This window comes from Diadema antillarum, unplaced genomic scaffold, assembly GCF_040938485.1.
Source record: "Diadema antillarum isolate AM-2024a unplaced genomic scaffold, OU_Dant_1.0 scf00000167, whole genome shotgun sequence".
NCBI lineage: Eukaryota > Metazoa > Echinodermata > Echinoidea > Diadematoida > Diadematidae > Diadema > Diadema antillarum.
This window is the reverse complement of record NW_027271056.1, coordinates 1223238-1229237: the sequence shown is the minus strand read 5'-3', so window position 1 is coordinate 1229237 and position 6000 is coordinate 1223238.

The following is a 6000-nucleotide window of genomic DNA, read 5'->3' as shown; positions in this document are numbered from 1 at the left end:
GAAGCACACTGTACCTAGAGGAAGACTGCCAGGGTATAACACATCTCATCTTGCATGTATGCATCCATGTCAGAATGCAAAGTATTCGCAGCCTTCTAGTTCTGACATATGGATATACCCATTGTATAAACAATCACACACAGCAGGCAATGCACACAAAGACATGCACAGACAAACACAGACACAAAGACATACACACACACACGCACACTGTGTCTATTCACCCTAGGATATCATCTTTAACTATGTGATGTGTACTTGACCACTAAGTTTTAAAAAATTCTCACACAATAGCCTTTTGTAATGCAAGGTCTCAAATAATTTTATCCTAAGTAATATTTTTGAACGTCCAGGTACCAAAAACAAATTAATCCCATGGATTTGTGCATAGATAATACAAGGGAAATTGCTTTGATAATCATACATGTAAAATACATGTACTGTATTTGTTGATATGTTGTCTTCTAAAATACTGCAATAGAACTACAAAGTGTAGTGGTGTTTTTTAAAATCAATTCTAATATGGATTCATTCTAATATTGTGTGTTAGGGATTACTTTTTCACTACAACATGGTTGATATAAAAGTGACACTGGGCTTTAATACAATACATGTGTCTCATTTGCAATAGACGGTACAACAGATATTTTATCAACCTGAGCTACTTTTAATGCTTAATGTTGCCTTCCTTATCTGCAAACTTTCAAAATTTTCAAATTCTTGATGTTTCAACAAACTTATCTGTTATTTTCTTGCCTTGTTCTAAATGTAAGTCTTTTCTAGATACTGTAAAAGTGGAAAGTTTTGCGGTGTTGAAATTTTCGCGCATTTCGCGCGACCAGAAACTAGCGCGAAAATAAAAGCACGCAAATAATTTTGCTTGCCGTGTGTTCCTGTACTTGGCGTCTTGATTCCGCGGAATTAAAAACACGCAAAACTCTTCTCACCCGGCAAAGCGCGAAAAATTAATCACGCGAAAATATCCACTTTTACAGTACCAAGACAACATATCCATGACTCGAGATTACGGCAGGTTATGCATGCATAATGAATGCAAGTGGTGCTAACATCGTACTTGTTGTACACTGAAATATTGGTCAGGTAGGCACGCAATAGAAGTATTTCACACCATCCCTAATTTTTATCCTCACATACATGTGTACAAACACTTTGATGACTGCACAGTAAAGGTTTGATGGGGGACATAAATAGAGTTCAAAGGGCCCAAGTGATGCTTAAAGTTATGACTAATGCTACATGAAATGCAGTCTTTGCCAGAGAATAATGGTCCAATAAAACTGATTATACGATCACACAATCATTCTTATCAATGAACTGACTAGAATGCTAGTCATGAAGCAAACATTTGTGGTACAATGACATACTACCGGGGTATCTACCACAATGGATGATCATGCATAAAGATTGAATTTTGTTTTTGCTTGACATTGACATGACCCTTTAGAAAAGTGACTGCATGGGACCTTAAAGATTGTGATCCTTGGCTATAAATCACTTCCCCCAGCTGGCATGTATTGGGATCGGGACTGTACGTGTGGATTGGCACGTACATTTTAATGGAAATGACAGGAGCTACTATGTAGGTCACCTCACTTCCAAACATGGGACATTTTAAATCAGCCCTTTTTTTTCTCTCTTTCTCTCTCCCTGAGTTTTTCTCGCGTCAAGCGGTTATTACTTCCACTAAAAATGCGTTCTCCTGCTTAAAATCTGGCTTTGAAAAAAGAAAATACATCAATAGCAAAAACAAAAGAAAGCAGTGGAGCAGTGGTGTAACTGCCATCTACTAACCACTGATGGTGACATACAGTAAGTCCTACACTGTTACATTAGCATGCACTATCCACAGGCATAGAATACTGTAGGCCTATAGGCCATATATTTAGGGAGTCTAAATTTTCACGAATCGGGACTTCCTGACAAATTTCATGAGTGGCTAAATTCGTGGAGTACAGTACTGGACAGAGAAATATATGCTTGAATTCACATTCATGCTCGGATCAGAGTTAAAGGGAGGCAGTCCTGAGATTTTCACTGTACTGATGATTAAGAAGAGTAACAAATATAACCTTTCACCAGTTTATACGCGTGGAAATTAAACACTGTCTCCGTATGCGATTTTTGAAAAATAATTCCTGCAAGCGATCGTGTAAGAGCCTGCAAAAAGACGCTACGTCATTGATGCCCTACTCTCAAGTTGACAGCCGTGCCTGTAAAAACCAATTTAAGTGTTCAAATGATCAGTTGTAATTTTATCATAAAATGTGAAAATATGTGATTTTATTATTTTAAACAAAATATTTCAAGCTTACTTATATAATTCACGTAAATTGATATTGTAAACATAAATTTATATATATATTAGAATCAAATATACCATGTACTTGACATCAAATAGGCGCGGTCCTTTTCTAGCTTCTGTCCGTGTTGCATACTACTTTGCGTACAAACCACTCTCGCGCGCGAATTCTTACCATACTAATGTACACAGTAGTCTATCTAACATTACCTATGCGTATGCGTAACGAGCAGAACACGGCTGGGAAGAGTTGTGCCTCGGTGATGTTGGACTCTCTGCCAAGACTCGCTCATTAGCATATTCACCATGCAAATCCACAATTTTTCGACAAAAATTTATGAGTCTACATGGTGATTTGAAAGTTTGTTTTTGGTGAAAGTAGTTCATTGGAGGTACCAACAACAACACATTTTTTTTTTTTTTTTATTCGTGAGGACTGCCTCACTTTAATAACTTGTGTGTTTTTAAATTTGTGAACAGCACCTGACTCTCGAAATTCATGAAAATAAAAACATAGCAAAATATTTGGCGTATTCAGTATTGCCACAGCCGTACTCAAATCAATACACAATATTGCAGCAGCAGATCCCATACAATCCCTTTAGCAGGCTCTGGATCCTTGCTCTCATTTTAAAACAGTCATAATGTAAGTTGCACACACACGGTCCAGGCGGGAGAATCTCCAGTGAAATACGAGATGCTTCACAGAGATAGATGCTCTATGACTGCATAAAATCTTAATACTGGCTGCACACTTACCTATAGGCACAAAGGGATCAGCCAGGGCTTTTCTTTTTAGTTTATCAGTCTGCGACTCCTGCTCATAGTCTTCTATCCTTGGTACTGGCATGTTTACCAGGGTGTCAGAGGATGAATGGTAGAATGTACAGTAGGTGTTTCCCCAATTGACGCTGACAACTCCACGCTCCTTCTGGTAGACAGAATCAATCGAGTAGGAAGTTTTAAAGCAGATGGTGATCTGCAATTGGTAATAGATTGGCACAAAATTATAATCTTTAAAGGACAAGTTCACCTTCATAAACATAAGGATTGAGAAAATGCAACAATATTAGTAGAACACATCAGTGAAAGTTTGAGGAAAATTGGACAATCGATGCAAAAGTTATGAATTTTTTAAATTTTTGTGTTGGAACCGCTGGATGAGGAGACTACGACAGCTTGTGAGTCATATGCGTACAACAGTATAAAGAAAATATAAAAGAAAATTCAACATATTTTCACTTTTTTCGCATAATAAAAGAGCACTTGACTTGCCTCTTTCTAAAGGCAGGGGGAATAATATTACCCATAACATTTATCGGTAACGAGTCAGGGGAATGTGTACTTTTTTCAAAAGATGGAATTTTGTGAAATTCTCTTTATATTTTCCTTATATTGTTGTACGCATGTGACATCTAAGTTATTCATACACTGCAGTAGTCTTCTCATCCAGCGGGTACTGCAAAAAAACTTCAAAAATTCATAACTTTTGAACGGATTGTCTGATTTTCCTCAAACTTTCAATGATGTGTTCTACTAATATTGCTACATTCTCTCAATCCTTATGTTTATGAAGGTGAACTTGTCCTTTAATAACAAACACACACACACTATACACCTAATCTTCACAATGGAGCATTCATGATACATTCTGAACAACATGGTGTACAAAAGTCTATGAAATTTCCAAAGCCCTTCAAGCAAGGTGCAAAGAGAAGATCCCCACATAATTATAATCCCTGGGCAAGTATGCCAAGTGAAAATTAATCACTGTTATACTCAGTTTTTGCATGATATAACAAGTTGTTATACTCCATTATTTTTTTTTTCACAATAGATCCATGTTCTGATGTATAAACCAACCAAACAGGACAGCTACCTCGTATCATTGGAGTATACATGTACAGTACAAAAATGTTGAGCTTGTTTATGACATCCTTTGCTTCATTTGACTGGCAACTGTCACACTAAAATTTATGAAAAGCATTAAATATCACTCAGCTAGCAATTGAATCACATACTTTCAGACTTAACAGCCATTCTTATCAAGAAATCTGACATTTATGCCCAATTCACTGTTGTGAGCAAGCCTCATTTTCAAGGGCATTCATGTGCAATATGTTACATCTGTCTTTAAAAAAAAAAAAAATCTAATTACCGGTATGCATATCACCATCCTCTCTCTGTGTAAGTGTTTGCAATTTTGTGGGTGGAGTATGTTTTTGATTTCGGTTGGCTTTGTTTAAATGAGTTTTTTTTTTTCTGGGAATGGAACTAGAGAAAGAAGGTCTATTCTATAAAACCTCTCAACATATCTTAATTCATTGTGTGCCTAATCAGAGAATAATTTTCCTGGTATTATAATGTTGCATAGCAATTCACGAATGTATTTTGGTATGACTGAATGTACAAAAGTCATTTGTATGGCAATTTAATTTTATGGACAAGACTTGTACACTTGTTTAAGATGTATGTCCATTGACTGAAATAGTTATTCAATTTCGAGTAGGGTAATTATTCTTTGCTAGAGCATTTAGCAATAGTCTGAGTTAGAGTCATCTCACTTCAGTTGGAGGTTGTATCATACAGTAAACTCCCATTATAACAAAGTCCTTGGGACAGGCAGTTTTCTTTCGTCATAAATTTTGTTAACCGAACAAATAAACAATAAAGATACATAGAGAGGATAACGCCGTGGCCTGAATTTTACTTCGTTGTAACCAAAATTTTGTTATAGCCGTGTTTGTTATTACAGGTGCACTGTAATGAAGTATGGTGTCAGGTGGATGGCATCTATGGCACCTATCTGCTGACAGAGTTTGAAGGCATCTGTGCCACTCAGCAAAATGTCAGATGATGGTTGAAGGCAAAATTGTATTGTTTTTTTATTCTATCTCTGTACTGGGTGGGTGTTTGCCAGCTGAGGGGAAAATCATGGCGGCCAATTGTTGTATGACAGCCATTCTACTCAGGTGGACGCAACAAATCAATTGACTTGAATGCGACTCTATCTTTTAAAAGCCTTTTGCCACATTTCATGTGGCAACCATGTGTGGAATAACTATAGATGGCACAGCTGGTGACCAGACGTACCTTTGGCTAGCAAATGAGAAGAAAGTATACAAATACAAATGAAATACAGATGAATGGTGATGTGTACGACGGTGCAAGATTTTGCAAGAAGTGAAAGATAGAACGAAGCGTTCTAGTCTATTCAACGAGGCTTCACCTTGTTGAATAGTATATACCTCATCTTTCACAGAGTGCGACATATTGTTCCACTGCACGAGTAATCACCAGACACCATTTCTTTTATTCAACACTTTGAATGTAAGCAGATGTGGTCCACAAAAACTCTTTAATCTATTAAGTACAGAAATGGCAAACATTTTTTCATGGAAGGTGAATAAGTAGCATAGTCACACTACACAGTACTGTCCGTCATACATGAAACCAATCAGTTGAAGTATTTTAAATGTAAAATACTAAAATGAGAGACAGGAGGCAAGCTAGTTTAAAGGGACATAGTCCCGGTAGTGTAGAGGGCGCTGTTGATGATACTGCCGATCACCGTTAGCATTGATACAAAGATTACCGAAGTTGAGCTGTCATCAAGAGTAAGGTGCGTAGTTGTTGCTAAGTAACGTTGCCTTCGTTGTCTTCTCTGCGCATCACGCAGT